The sequence below is a fragment of the Leuciscus leuciscus genome (assembly GCF_965113295.1).
Source record: "Leuciscus leuciscus genome assembly, chromosome: 3".
Taxonomy (NCBI): Eukaryota; Metazoa; Chordata; class Actinopteri; order Cypriniformes; family Leuciscidae; genus Leuciscus; species Leuciscus leuciscus.
The window spans coordinates 63,548,415-63,561,571 of NC_138727.1; the positions used below are offsets into that span (position 1 = coordinate 63,548,415).

The window sequence follows — 13,157 nt, forward strand, 5'->3', positions numbered from 1 at the left end:
ACACTCACAGCAGGCAGCGAGAAAAATCAAGAATTATAAATCAAATCGATAGAGCTCCAAAAACAACAACGCATTCAGACGCGACGCATGATAAAAACAGGACAAGACATTACTCACCGTGTTTGTTGAGTGATTCTTACTCACCTGAGCTTTTATGAACTCAAAGGCGCGAGCGCGCGAGAGACAAATAAATAAATAAAAATAGCTGAGCGCACGGGTGGCGCGTTAGCAGGCTAGCGAATTACTACCGTGTTGTGCTAGTAGCAACGGAAGCCAGCGATGTTGGGCAAGCCGTATTTAGTAGTAGTATAAACAACTAGAAATTGTAGTAAATTCTGGTTCAAAACAAGGAAATACGAGGCTAAGACGGAGCTTACAGCACCGAAGCAAAAACACTCACGGCAGACGAGCAGACGATATATATATTTATATATATATATATATATATATATATAAATATATATATATAACGCAAAGCAGATGATCAGGTTCTGCATGTGATCAAACCCCCCTTTTTGTCTCTGGGACTTGATTAAATTACTGGAATCCTCACTCACAAGCACCCTCTATTCCATTGAACTGCGACCATTCAGAGCAAATGGCTCTACCTCTACTGTTTAAATACATATTTGCATTTACAGCTTGCTAGTTCGTTAAAACAATCCTCCTGTTTGGACCGAGACATTTTATTTTTGAGTTAATTCCCAGAAGTTGAATTAAAACTTAAAATCATACAATTCCTCAGTCCAAACCACTGATAGTTCACTTGGAGAGAGAAGGGCGCCCCCTCGTGGCCGCCACCTCCAGGTCAGCTATCACTCTACTCTGCTTTGTTTCCATTTCTATCTGCCTCGATGATTCTGTTCGGCTTTATTTTTAATAATCATTACTAAACAACTTCAGTGTTATTGTGATTATTATAAAAAAAAATAAAAAAAAAAAAAAAAACTTTTGTTTCTCCTTCCCCAGTCTATTTAGATTTGATTTGAAATTGAAACAAATTAATTTTTTATTTATTTTTTCACTGTAAATTCCTCACATTCCAGTCATTGATAGCCCCTGAAAAGGACAGCACCCCCTGGTGGCAGCTCCCTTCTCAAGTCAGCTATCTACCAAATTTACTCTTTTAACTCGTTTTCATTTATGCTTTCCTCAATGATTAGTTTATAATCATTGCAAAATAACTTCAGTGTTATTGTGATTATTATAAGTAATCAGTCTAATTCTCTGTTAATTTCCCCCAGGCTTATTTGGATTTGAATTTAAACCAATTTGAATGAAATTTAAATTGTATCAAACAGTCAAGGTGAACCACGGAGAGGAATCACGCCCCCTTGAGGCTCCAGTAACCCACTACAGCGGCCTGCCGCCCCCCTTTTCCTGCTTCCACCTGCATTGGGGTTACTGCTAACTTCCGATCGGTAGGGCTGTGCGATATATATCGTGAGATTGTTATGCGCATCTCGTCAGTAAAGCCGGTTCCTTGATTAGTAGTAAATCACCATCACCTGCTTTCAGATGGAGCAGCATTTACTACAAAGAGCCATAGTTAACTGACAAGCTGAGCCATATCGCATTAATATCGCGGACGTATCGCCAGCGATAATTAATGCGATATGGCTCAGCTTGTCAGTTAACTACGGCTCTTTGTACACAGCAAAAACTCCAGTGTTAAATTAACACTCCTGGGAGTGTATGAGTCCACACTCAAGAGTGTTTAAGTTAATGAGATAATTAAGTGATTAATTTAGTGATGATTGAACATTATTGAAGACACCTGATGTTAACAAGCAGAATCACTGAAGGAGAAAATCTCAAATTGTAAGTTACCGTTGTGACGATCAATGGTTGCTTTAGTTGGACTCTTGACCCATATATTATTAATTTTAGATTTTGTTTGTCTGTTGTTTCTGAATTATAATCACCAGTTGAACAAAGAAAAAAGTGATCTAATGGTGTTGGTTATGTTATGACAATCATCATTTGAACTTGATCACTGAACTCATTAAAAGCCTTCTTTCTGACTTCGATTTATGTTGTTGGTTAATGAATCTGCATAAATGGCCAGAATTTTTGATATAATATAAAGGATTTCTTAAAAGTTGCTTAAAAAAAAAAAAAATTCATTCTTTTAGGCACACACAGATGTCAAGATTCAGTCTATGCATCTCAACAATGGTGAGGAGCAGAATATTCAATTAGGAAAAGTAAATTACATAGACAATTCAGATCATAATTTATTCATACCGCAATGCATGATGGGAGCCATTAATGAGTTGTGATTGGTGGCAGCCACTGCAACATGCTTTATTATTGTCACCATTGTTGAGATTCACAGGCTGATTATTGATGTCTGTGTTTTAAATGAATTTATCTGAATGTCTTTTGATCAGAACAATGTTTATTAAATATTTTGAATTGTAAAGTACTGATAATCATAGGCTGAAGAATCACTAAACTGCTGCTAACAAATAAATCCAAACTATCTCAATAAGTTTCCTTTTTCAGATCACAGCATGATTATGCCAAAACATAACCAACATTATAAGATAACATTTTACTTTGTTCATTATATCATATAAATCAATAACAGCAGACAAACAACAGTAAATATTAAAGTAAACAAATAATGGTTGTTTTATGGTGCAAACACCTTCTACCTTGTTTTATTTATTCTCAGGTTAAGGTAAAGTAAGTCAAATTCATTCTAAATAATAAGTATTTGAATGTCCATACTTACAACTCAGAAGAAAGACTTCTCCGTGGTTTAGTTCAGTTCAACCCTTTCTTAAAGCAGAGACTTGTGGCAAGTTGTTTCTTTTTATATCAATTATTAGTAGTTTATTATAACAATAATAAGTGTTTTACATAATGTCAAAAATCAAAGTAAAGTTCAAGAGTTTGTCAATTCACAAGCTTCGCCAGCAGGTGTCAGGCTTGGATCATCAAACAATGGAGAGGCTGTCTTCCTTCACAGCGTCTGCTTCTCATAGGTCTTACTGTACTTTTTATAATCCATTTCATCACACCCCTTCATTACATATTCAGTTACATATGGACAATTTATCCAATCCCAGATCTGGAACAATTGTCAACTCCTTCAGTCTTTTTACAACTTCCATAAAAGACACCTTCCTTAGCCTTCTTTTCCTCTTACGAGCTTGGGCCTTTAACCGTCTTCTCCTCTTGGTCTAGAATACAACAACCAGGTAATACTTTTCCATTTCACTGAATATATGCTTTCTAATACATAGTAATATTTCTTCCTTTAATAAATGTTTATGATACAGCTTATAACACAGAATATATTTCAGTCATATCATTGTATTACTTCAATAAAAGATTTTTTCACAAGTGGTTTTCAGTGTCTTCTTTTTTTTTTTTTTCTTTAACCAATTAGTTTTACCAATAAAACAATTTCAAATTAAACATGTTTCAGTGTCATTATTATAAATCAAATAAACAATTTCCAATCAAACATGTTTCAGTGTCATTACTATAAAAATAAAGGGTTTCTTATAAAACTCTTTATATAAACCACGTTCAGGGGTTTCTTATAAAAACCTCTTATCATAAACCACATTCAGGGGTTTCTTATAAAAACCTCTTATCATAAACCACGTTCAGGGGTTTCTTATAAAACCTCTTATCATAAACCACATTCAGGGGTTTCTTATAAAAACCTCTTATCATAAACCACGTTCAGGGGTTTCTTATAAAACCTCTTATCATAAACCACATTCAGGGGTTTCTTATAAAAACCTCTTATCATAAACCACGTTCAGGGGTTTCTTATAAAACCTCTTATCATAAACCACATTCAGGGGTTTCTTATAAAAACCTCTTATCATAAACCACGTTCAGGGGTTTCTTATAAAACCTCTTATCATAAACCACGTTCAGGGGTTTCTTATAAAACCTCTTATCATAAACCACATTCAGGGGTTTCTTATAAAAACCTCTTATCATAAACCACGTTCAGGGGTTTCTTATAAAACCCATATACAGTGTTTTCCTTTACATACAAGCATTGTTATAGTCAATATAAGACTGTTTATATGAGTCATAATAGAATCAATTGCATATTTCACCCAACACGCCCCTTTATGCACATTTATTCTTTTATTTCCAAAGTCAAGTAAGTCATGTAACACCCTCTTTTTTTGTCATATTTTGCCAATTTAGCATATACCTGACCTGTCTTAGTAGTGACATTCATTTGAAAAATGTTCATATAATGCTCCACCCAAGGTCTCTTATTCTTTGGTTTCATTAGTTTACTTTCAATAACTTTTCCCTGTACCGGATTTCCGGAAGGCCAGATTTCTGTACTCTGTTTAATTATAACTAAATAACCTCCAAACTTAACTCTCATTAGTTTGCCATTTGTTACTTCATGCAAACAAGCTCCGATCAATTGTCCACCAGGGGTTTCACAGATAAAGGTGCGGCCACATCCATTAATCAAACATTTCCTGCAGGAATTGACAGCTGGAATTGGGTTTTCGGCATTTCTACCTTCCCAACGGCCACCCGACCCTTCTGGAAATTCTGGTGAGTCCATCGGATCGGGAGAGTCTGCTTTTCTTTCACTTGTTGATCCATCGTTTTCTGTTATAATATAAAATATTCCATCAAATTTGATTACTTTTATATCGTTCTCTGCACGTCTAGCACGTAGTTTATGTACAAACAACTGGTCTTCCTTTCTCCAGACTTTATGAGCCGATAATTCACTGTATAATTTTCGAGCCTCTGGCTGGAGCACTTTGAACATGTACTTGAATTTGTCTACTATCTCTACATTAATGTGTTCCAATAAATCAAACACATTTATACAATACTCAATCACACCTCGTTCAGTATACCAAATCACTATATTTGTTATTTCAAAACAGGTGTTACAAAAACTTCCCATTGACAAAGCAACCTCTTTTTCCCACAACATTGCATGACATTTCATACATTCATCATTTCTAACTAAAATCCAGTAATTCTGGCGTTTTGATAATATTTGTCCATCAGAGGTCCTCGTTAGTTCCTATGAAAAAATTATAATTCAATGTACATTTTCTATTTTCTAATACATCAAATTTCTCCATCTATTATCTTTTCTAAACGTATAGAATCATTTTTCTGATAGTATAATGAACTCATATCTACCAGATTTCCAAACTCATCCAGTCTGTCCATGAAATTGTCATATCTTCCAGGGGAGCTTAGTTTGCTAAAAGCCATGGTGCTGTATCTTCTTTGGTCAAGGTCTCAATGCAATGTGTTCCTTCATTTTAGACATAACTGCCAATATAAGGCCTAACCACTCCTACTCGCTCAGATGATGGCCTTAACGTTCGTAAATCAATGTCATTGGATCTGGTCATTTTCTTCTTATAGCATTTGCTGTTTTTACACATTTTATATATACCAGAAATTATCATCCTAAAAATCCTTCCCAATCCTGTACATTCAATGATAATTAACACAAATAAAATTGTTACCATTGTTAATATCAGTTTGAAGTTATTCACCACCCATTTTATTCTATTAAATGTATTATTTCCTATTCCAGCCATTCGTAGAATTTTCCTATGTAGTTCTTCCTTAATTACACTTTGAATCTTCTGGGGCCTTTTTTCTTGCATTTTCTTATCAAAATATTGTTTCCTTGCTAACATGAAATAAAATGGAAATGGTGGCATGCATCTACCATTTTCTTGTAAACTAAAATTAGCTGTTGTATCAGCATAAATAGTATTCTCAGTCATTATTAATTCAGAAAATAGTCTACAAATCCCTTGGTTTATTTCATTCCTTCTCCAGTTTCCATCTACTTTATTATTTATGCATGTCCATCCGCCATAAATCCACGGCTGTATTCCTCCAATAGATCTCACCGTCCAATAAGTCTTTAAATTAAACATCTCTTCACCTTTTACTGCTCTACCCCAATAGTCCCATGTCAACCAATATGATGGCTGAGGCATATCTTCCTTACTGTGATATTCCCTTATTTCTTTCGGAATAGCCCAAGTAATTATTTCATAATCATTTTTGTATCGCATTCGAACTATTGGTATTGGATAGTATTTTTCCAACCTATTATTACTATACTGGACACTTACTCCGAATTGATTCGACTTAGAGCTCTTCTTTATGCTTTTGATACTAATTGGAATAATTTTTTCATCCTCTCTTATGGCAATATCTTCCAATAAGTCAAACAGTCTGAATTGAATTATCATCTGATCCGTCACCGCACTTTCTTCAGTTATTAAATTTATCCACATTTGAGATCGCTTCAACATCGTTATCATTCTTACACCTTGACTTTTAACTCCGTAACTATTCACAAATATTAACCAGTGGTTTTCATCCTTATCTGTTTTTTCTATCTTATCCTTTTCATAATTGAAATTACATTTCCACTTGCCCATACACGTGCATCCAATCCAATTCATTTCATATTCTTTACAATCTCGTTCATTATGCTGTTCACTTAATTTCTCTAGTAATTCATTTCTCCAAATATTATGTAATTTCCAATTATATCTAGTTTTAGCACATTCATTAATGTCACCATTAGGACATTCCTCCCAGAATTTATCCGTTTTAACGTTTATCTGATAAAACTGTTCTTTCTTCTCTGAGTATCTATCTCGTCCTAAAGCCACTTCAGCATTCCTAACTGTCTCACTATACCATTTTAATCCAGGAATTGGATTTTTTAATTTTTTTAATGTCTCATACATGGTATATTTATCTTCTGTAAATTGGTCTTTGCATTCTATTTCAAAATACTTGTCCTTCAGGTTTTTTGTGTTTTTACTGCCTGTCAATACTATTTCCTCAGGCTTTTTCTCACTTAGCTTTCCTCTTTGATCTTTTAGATCAATCTCTTTATTTACCAAAAACGTTGTGTCTATTTCATAATTTGGATCTATATATACTATGTCAGTTTCATCTGTTTTTCTTTGGTTCGTTTTTGTTAAGTTATCATTTAACTTTATCTTAATCCAGAACAATACTATTACCAGTCCAATAGATATTATTGCCCCCACAAAGATTGGTTTCTGTAAACACGTCTGCTTCCAATTTCTTGTCATTCTGTGGTTTCTTGACCTCGTAGGCCAATCCTGGCAATCAGATTCCATGTCCTAGAAGATAACAGAGATATACTCCTCTGTTAGACCTCTTGTCTTGTCGTTAATCTTTAGGTAACTCCTAAATTTCACTATCTTCTTTCCTTTTCAACTTTCATCAATGCTTTATGTGTTGCACAACTTTTCAATACGCTAAAACATATCTTTTCTCCCTCTTGAAAATTGTCCAACACATAGGCTATTATCCTTTAATGTAAAATGTTTTATACTTACATTGTTTGATATCCAAGCCATGCACCATTGAGTTGACATTATTATACATTTTAGTACTTGTTGTATAAACTTTGCCATTTTCAGTCTCATTTGTGCTTTAGTTTGTCTTTATTTCTGCCTATCATACTCACAACTGTATTCCCTTACTTATTATATTTAGTTCCATCCAGACATTTTTAAACTTAATTACTAGTCATATATTCTTGCTGTTTTTCCTATCCAGCCGTTTTAAGGTAATTTATATCTTTTTTATTGCTTTTGCAATTTACGATATGTCACTGTGCTCTGATGTTTAAAATTCTTTTGCCTCTCCTCTTTGCAAGAGGAATTTTTAGTCAATGATTATTTAACTAAAATTAAATTTCTCTTACTCCAGAGTCCATTCTCTTGAAGTTCAACTGAATGTTCATCAACTATTCTTATTACTTTATCTTTCTTTGTAATTAAGTTTTTAAAAGGTTTTGTTGGTTGTTTGTTTTTTAATTTTATCCATACAAAATCTCCTACCTGACATTTATCATCAGGCTGTTCCGTGTTAACTTTAGCTTTTCTGTCTCCTGTATTCAGGTTTACATAGTATAAAGCTTCTTCAAGAAATTCATCCCATCTTGTATTATTATAATTAGCTCTAAAAAAGCTTTTCAAACTTCCAATCGCACGCTCCGACAATCCGTTACTTTGTGGCGAATATCGTAAAGCTTTATGCATCATAATATGTTTATCTTTTAACCATTCTTCTAATTGTCCTCCAACGAAATAAGTTCCGTTGTCAACTCTAACAGAATCGGGTCGTCCCCATGCTGACATTAACTGTTCCAATGCTTGGATTATATTTTTCGCATTAGTATCTTTAAGAGCTTTAGCCCATATTCTATTAGAAAATCCTTCCACTGCCACTAACATATACTTATTCCCCAATTTGGATCTTGGATTTAAAGGTCCAGCAATATCTAATGACCATTCTTGGTTTACTCTTTCAGGAGTTATTTCGCCATAATCTTTTCTAATAGTTTTGTGATATCCTTTTAGCATGCAATTTTCACAATTCAATTTAATTTCTCTATACTTTTTCCTCCAATTAGGAATATTTATATTATTATCGGATAATATTTTACCCATTAAATTCATGCCAGGGTGTTTTAAACAATCATGTAATTTTTGAATTGCATTTACTCCCTCATCTTTTATAATTATAATTCTTCTTAATCTGGCCAGTTTGTCTACTGCATCGTTTCCTTTAGATATCTCCGTAGTTTCTTTCGAGTGTCCCTTTTGATGAATTACCACCAGATCCAAATTCCTCACTAAACTATCAATCTCTCTCCACATCTCTTCATGTTCAATGGGTTTGTTATTAAATTTAGTATAGCCGTTCTGTCTCCATATATTTAAATTTTCATTTAAACTTGTTTCCACGTATTTGCTATCTGTTATTATTATAATTTGATTGGCATTTATTTCTTTCACTTTCTTAAGTGCCTGTAATACAGCCATTACTTCCGCACTTTGAGCTGTTCCAGACATAGATCCACTGTCTGTTATCTCCTCGCTCTTTTTTCTCCTGATTATATACGCCCAGTGAGCATTTTCGTCTGCAAGGGTTTTTGATCCGTCTGTATAAACTATTGTTCCTTTAAATAGTTTTAAATTTAATTTTTGGCATTTTCTTCGTTCTTTATTGATTATAGTTATAGTAGGATCTAATATAATATTTTCCCAACGCTGCCATCGAGAATTTTGGGCTTTAGCATCTTTAATCTTATTTTTATTCAGGTGAGCCATCACCATTTCATTTGTATTAATTATTATTTGCTGCCCCCTTGCTAATCCTTTTAATTCTGCATATCTCTTACTAATTGCAGCTAATTTCTTTTACACTGGAAGAAACCTTTTTTCCGGATTTTCCCAGCTTCCTGTCATTATTCGTATCGGAATATTACTCTTTTTATTCCTTATTATTAGTTGATAACCTATTTCATCTATTTCCAAGTCTACCTCTAGTTCTTTTTCGTCATTTCTCCCTTCCAATTGCCCAGAACCTAAAATCGCTTCTTTTAGATTACAAAGTGCATTTTCCGCTTCCTCAGTCCAGGATAGCTTATTACCTTTTATTGTTGCATATATTGGTTTTGCTTTTTGACTAAATTTAGGAACTATGTCTCTAACATAATTCATTAATCCCATAATTTGCTGTACATTTTTAACACTATTTGGAGTTTTAATTTCACTTATACGTTCTTTCATTGTTTGCGTAATTCCTCTATTTCCTGCAGACACCCAGAATCCTAAAAATTCGACTAAATCTGTCATAATTTCACTTTTTTTAATGTTTATTTTTAAACCTGCCTCTTCAAGTCGTTTCAATACTTGTTTCACTGTCTGTACATGCTCTTTTTCCGTAGTATTTATTATCAATAAATCATCAATGTAAATTTCTACTGGTAATCCTTGTAATATGTCCATCATAGTACTTTGAAATATTATTGAGGAATTTACATAACCCTGAGGTAAACGTCGGTAAACGAAGTGTTTATTTTTCACGGTAAAGGCTGTCTTTTCTTGACTCTCTTCTTTCAACGGGATCGCCCAAAAACCATTACATAAATCCAATTTGGAAATATATGCACCGTCTTTTAATCTCTCTATCGTATCTCTAGCGTTTATTATATAACGACGATCTGGTTTTGTTAATCGATTTAAAGCACGGAAATTGGTGACAAGACGGAATGTTTTGTCTGGTTTAGGAATTAACTGTATTGGACTGTTTGTTATTGCAGAAGTTACTTCTCTTAACACTCCCTGCTCTAATAATTCTTGTATTGTTTGATTTAATTCCTCTGTTGCTAATTTATTAATTGGATATTGTCTTTGGGGTTTGTGTATACCCCCTATTATTTCGTGAGCATATTTATCATCGACTTTACCACAATCATTTTTAAACTTCCCACATGGAGCTTCTCTTAAAGCTTTTATCAATTCCTCTTTGGATTCTTCACTACCAATCATTTTTCTTCTAATGCGACATAATTCTTGTTCTATATTAACTTCTTTTAGTCTCAAAATTTTCTTTAAATCTCTTCCTGCAAGCAAATTTTCTTGACCTTTTATCATTTTAATACCAAATTTTTCTCCCATTTGTTCTTCTTCTATTTTCCCACTATATGTTTGAACTAATATATTATCCGTGTATATTATTGGCTCTGTTGTAGAAGATACCTGAGCTCCTGTATCAACAACAAATTCTATTCCTTCTATATCTACAAATAATTCTTCATTCTTTTCTAATACCCTTTTATCACAGATATTCCTCTTCAACAGGCCAAGCTCATTTCATTGTTTAGCTTTCTCTGGTTTCTCAGTTTTCTCAACTGTTTCCTTCCTCTCTGTTGCTAATTGCATTTCCTCTTTCGAAATTAATTTATTTCGTGCAAACCTCTTTACACTTGGGTTCATGGGTTTACGTTTTTGTATCACTTGAATTTTCTGTTCTGGTGTCATTTTTTCCCATTTCTCTTCTGGGATATAACTTGTCTTAGGTGTATTATATTTCCGATCACTTCTATATTTATCTGTGGCACTATTATTTCTTTGCCAAGTTACTATCTTTTGATTACTCACTTTTGGCCCACTAAATTTACTTTTCTCACTTTGTCTGGCTTGAAAACGAGTATTATATGGCCTTGTGTAGTTCGTTTGAACCTTTTGTTGTTTTTCAACTTTAGCATTTGGTTGTTTCTGCATTTTTCTAGGTTGATGTTCTTTTCTTTTTACAAATTGAGTACTTAAATCATACTCTGCTAATTTTTCTTCTATTTGTTTTTTCGTGACTGTATTTAGAATCGTAATTAATTTATGTCCCCCGGGTATTTTACTGCCCACTTCTCTTAACAGTCTAACTTTATCTGACATGGGTATTTCATCTTCTATAGATAACCAAACACTGAGCAACGGCACTTGGTCTTTGTTTGCATTAATTAACATGTCTTTCCATTGTGTATATTTATCCTCAACTCCTGTTAAACTTCGAACTTTTTCGAGTGCTTCAGCTGAAATTGCATGACCTGTACAGGTATGCACGAGTCGAGTTATCGCTTCAGAACCTAGTCCTGCTTGTGTTGCTGCTTTTATTATGCGATCAGTATAAGCACAATGATCTTCTCCTGATTTTTTAAAACCCACTTGTTTCCTCACTACATTTGTTAACTTCAATTCTAGAAGTTTTACTTGTATATTATGCTCGTCATTTTTCTGTGGAGTATTGAACTGCAGCTGCCTAACTGGACCTTCACTATTTACAGGAGTCAAAGGTTGTCTTAATTCACTCTGCACTAAACCTGTCTCACTCTCACACTCCCATTCCTCTTCAATTCCTCTGTTTAAATTATCTATAGCCCTGTGACCTCTCATCGTATCCAAATCTCTTTGCACTTTTTTCATTTCATTTTTCAATATTTTAATTATGTTCTCCATTTCTATGACTATTTTCCTGTTATACTCATATCCTTCTTGGAATAGAGTCTGTTTTCCAGATTTTGACCAGCCTTCCTGTTCCGCAATCTGTAATGCAGAAGGAGATCTGCTAGCTGTTTTCACTTGGCCATAAGTTAATTCCCTCTCAGGTATCAACTTCTTATCCCACTTGCTTAATAATTCTTCATCTATTTTTTCAATAGTAGAATTTTTATACTTAGTTCCTCTGAACTCAACTTCTGGCCAGTCATTTTGTATCTGTTTGGTTACTCTCTGCAATTGTATTTTTACACCTTTTTTATGCCGTAACCTTGTTTCTTTTCTCAAAGACTGCTCTTCTTCTATATCTATCTCTTGTTCTGCACTCATTATCGTTGAATTCAAATCATCTAGCTCCCTTAATTCTTCCAGGCTTTCATCCGAACTCTCTGAGTCCGTTTCAACTTCGTCATGTTGTTCTACCTCTTTTATGGGAGTTTTATTTACAACGCTTATAATTTCCTCTTGTTTTTCCATTATCTTTTCATATTCTTGTTTGAATTCCTGTCTGTTCTTATTATTCATTAATAAGTTTATTTTTATGAACTCTTCCTCTGAATCATTAATTATTCCTAATATTATTCCTTTAACTATAGCATTTACAGAATGTCCAAATTGTCCCGACCCTAATAAAGTCATATGCAATTCTTTCACTCCACTACTAATTGCTATTCTTATTACAGAGGACATTATAGTTTCCATTTCTTTCTCCATTCTTTTTATCGTACATAATTTCTTTCTGCTATCTGTAATTATCGCATGAGCTATAAATTGCCAGTAAGGATCACCTGAAGTTATTCTCACTGATCCTGGGGATTTTCGTTGCAATATTTCCTTCACATCATTAATCTCTTTTAGGGCTTGCGTTCCTAACATGTTGTGAATCACACGTGCAGCTTCGCTTTCCTCATTACCATTCAGGACAATCATTCCTCCCTTTGTATCTTTTAATAATCCATCATAAATTTCTATTTCTATTTGTCCTATTTTTACTCTTTGTTTATTCTGTTCACTGTATAGTTTAGTTTTTTCCATATCTTCATTTGTTGCTACCTGCATATTTAGAACACCCGATTCGTAAATATCAAAGTTAATAATTTCTTCTATATATTTTTTAGTTTTTTCTTGGTGTCCCTGTTCTCCTAATGTTTTATTTAGTTTTTTATAATTAATATCGTATATTGTTATCGTTTCTTCTTCAGGACTCTTTGATAGTATTTTTTCTATTTCTTCACTTTTACACTGTATATATACAGAACTATTTCTAGCACGTCC

General features: G+C 33.6%; 1 protein-coding gene across 1 annotated transcript in view; it reads right to left on the reverse strand.

Moving 5' to 3' along the window:
* Positions 1-13,157, reverse strand: part of LOC309495550 (glutathione hydrolase 1 proenzyme-like) — a 47,829-nt gene that overhangs the window by 13,314 nt on the left and 21,358 nt on the right. The window lies entirely within an intron of this gene.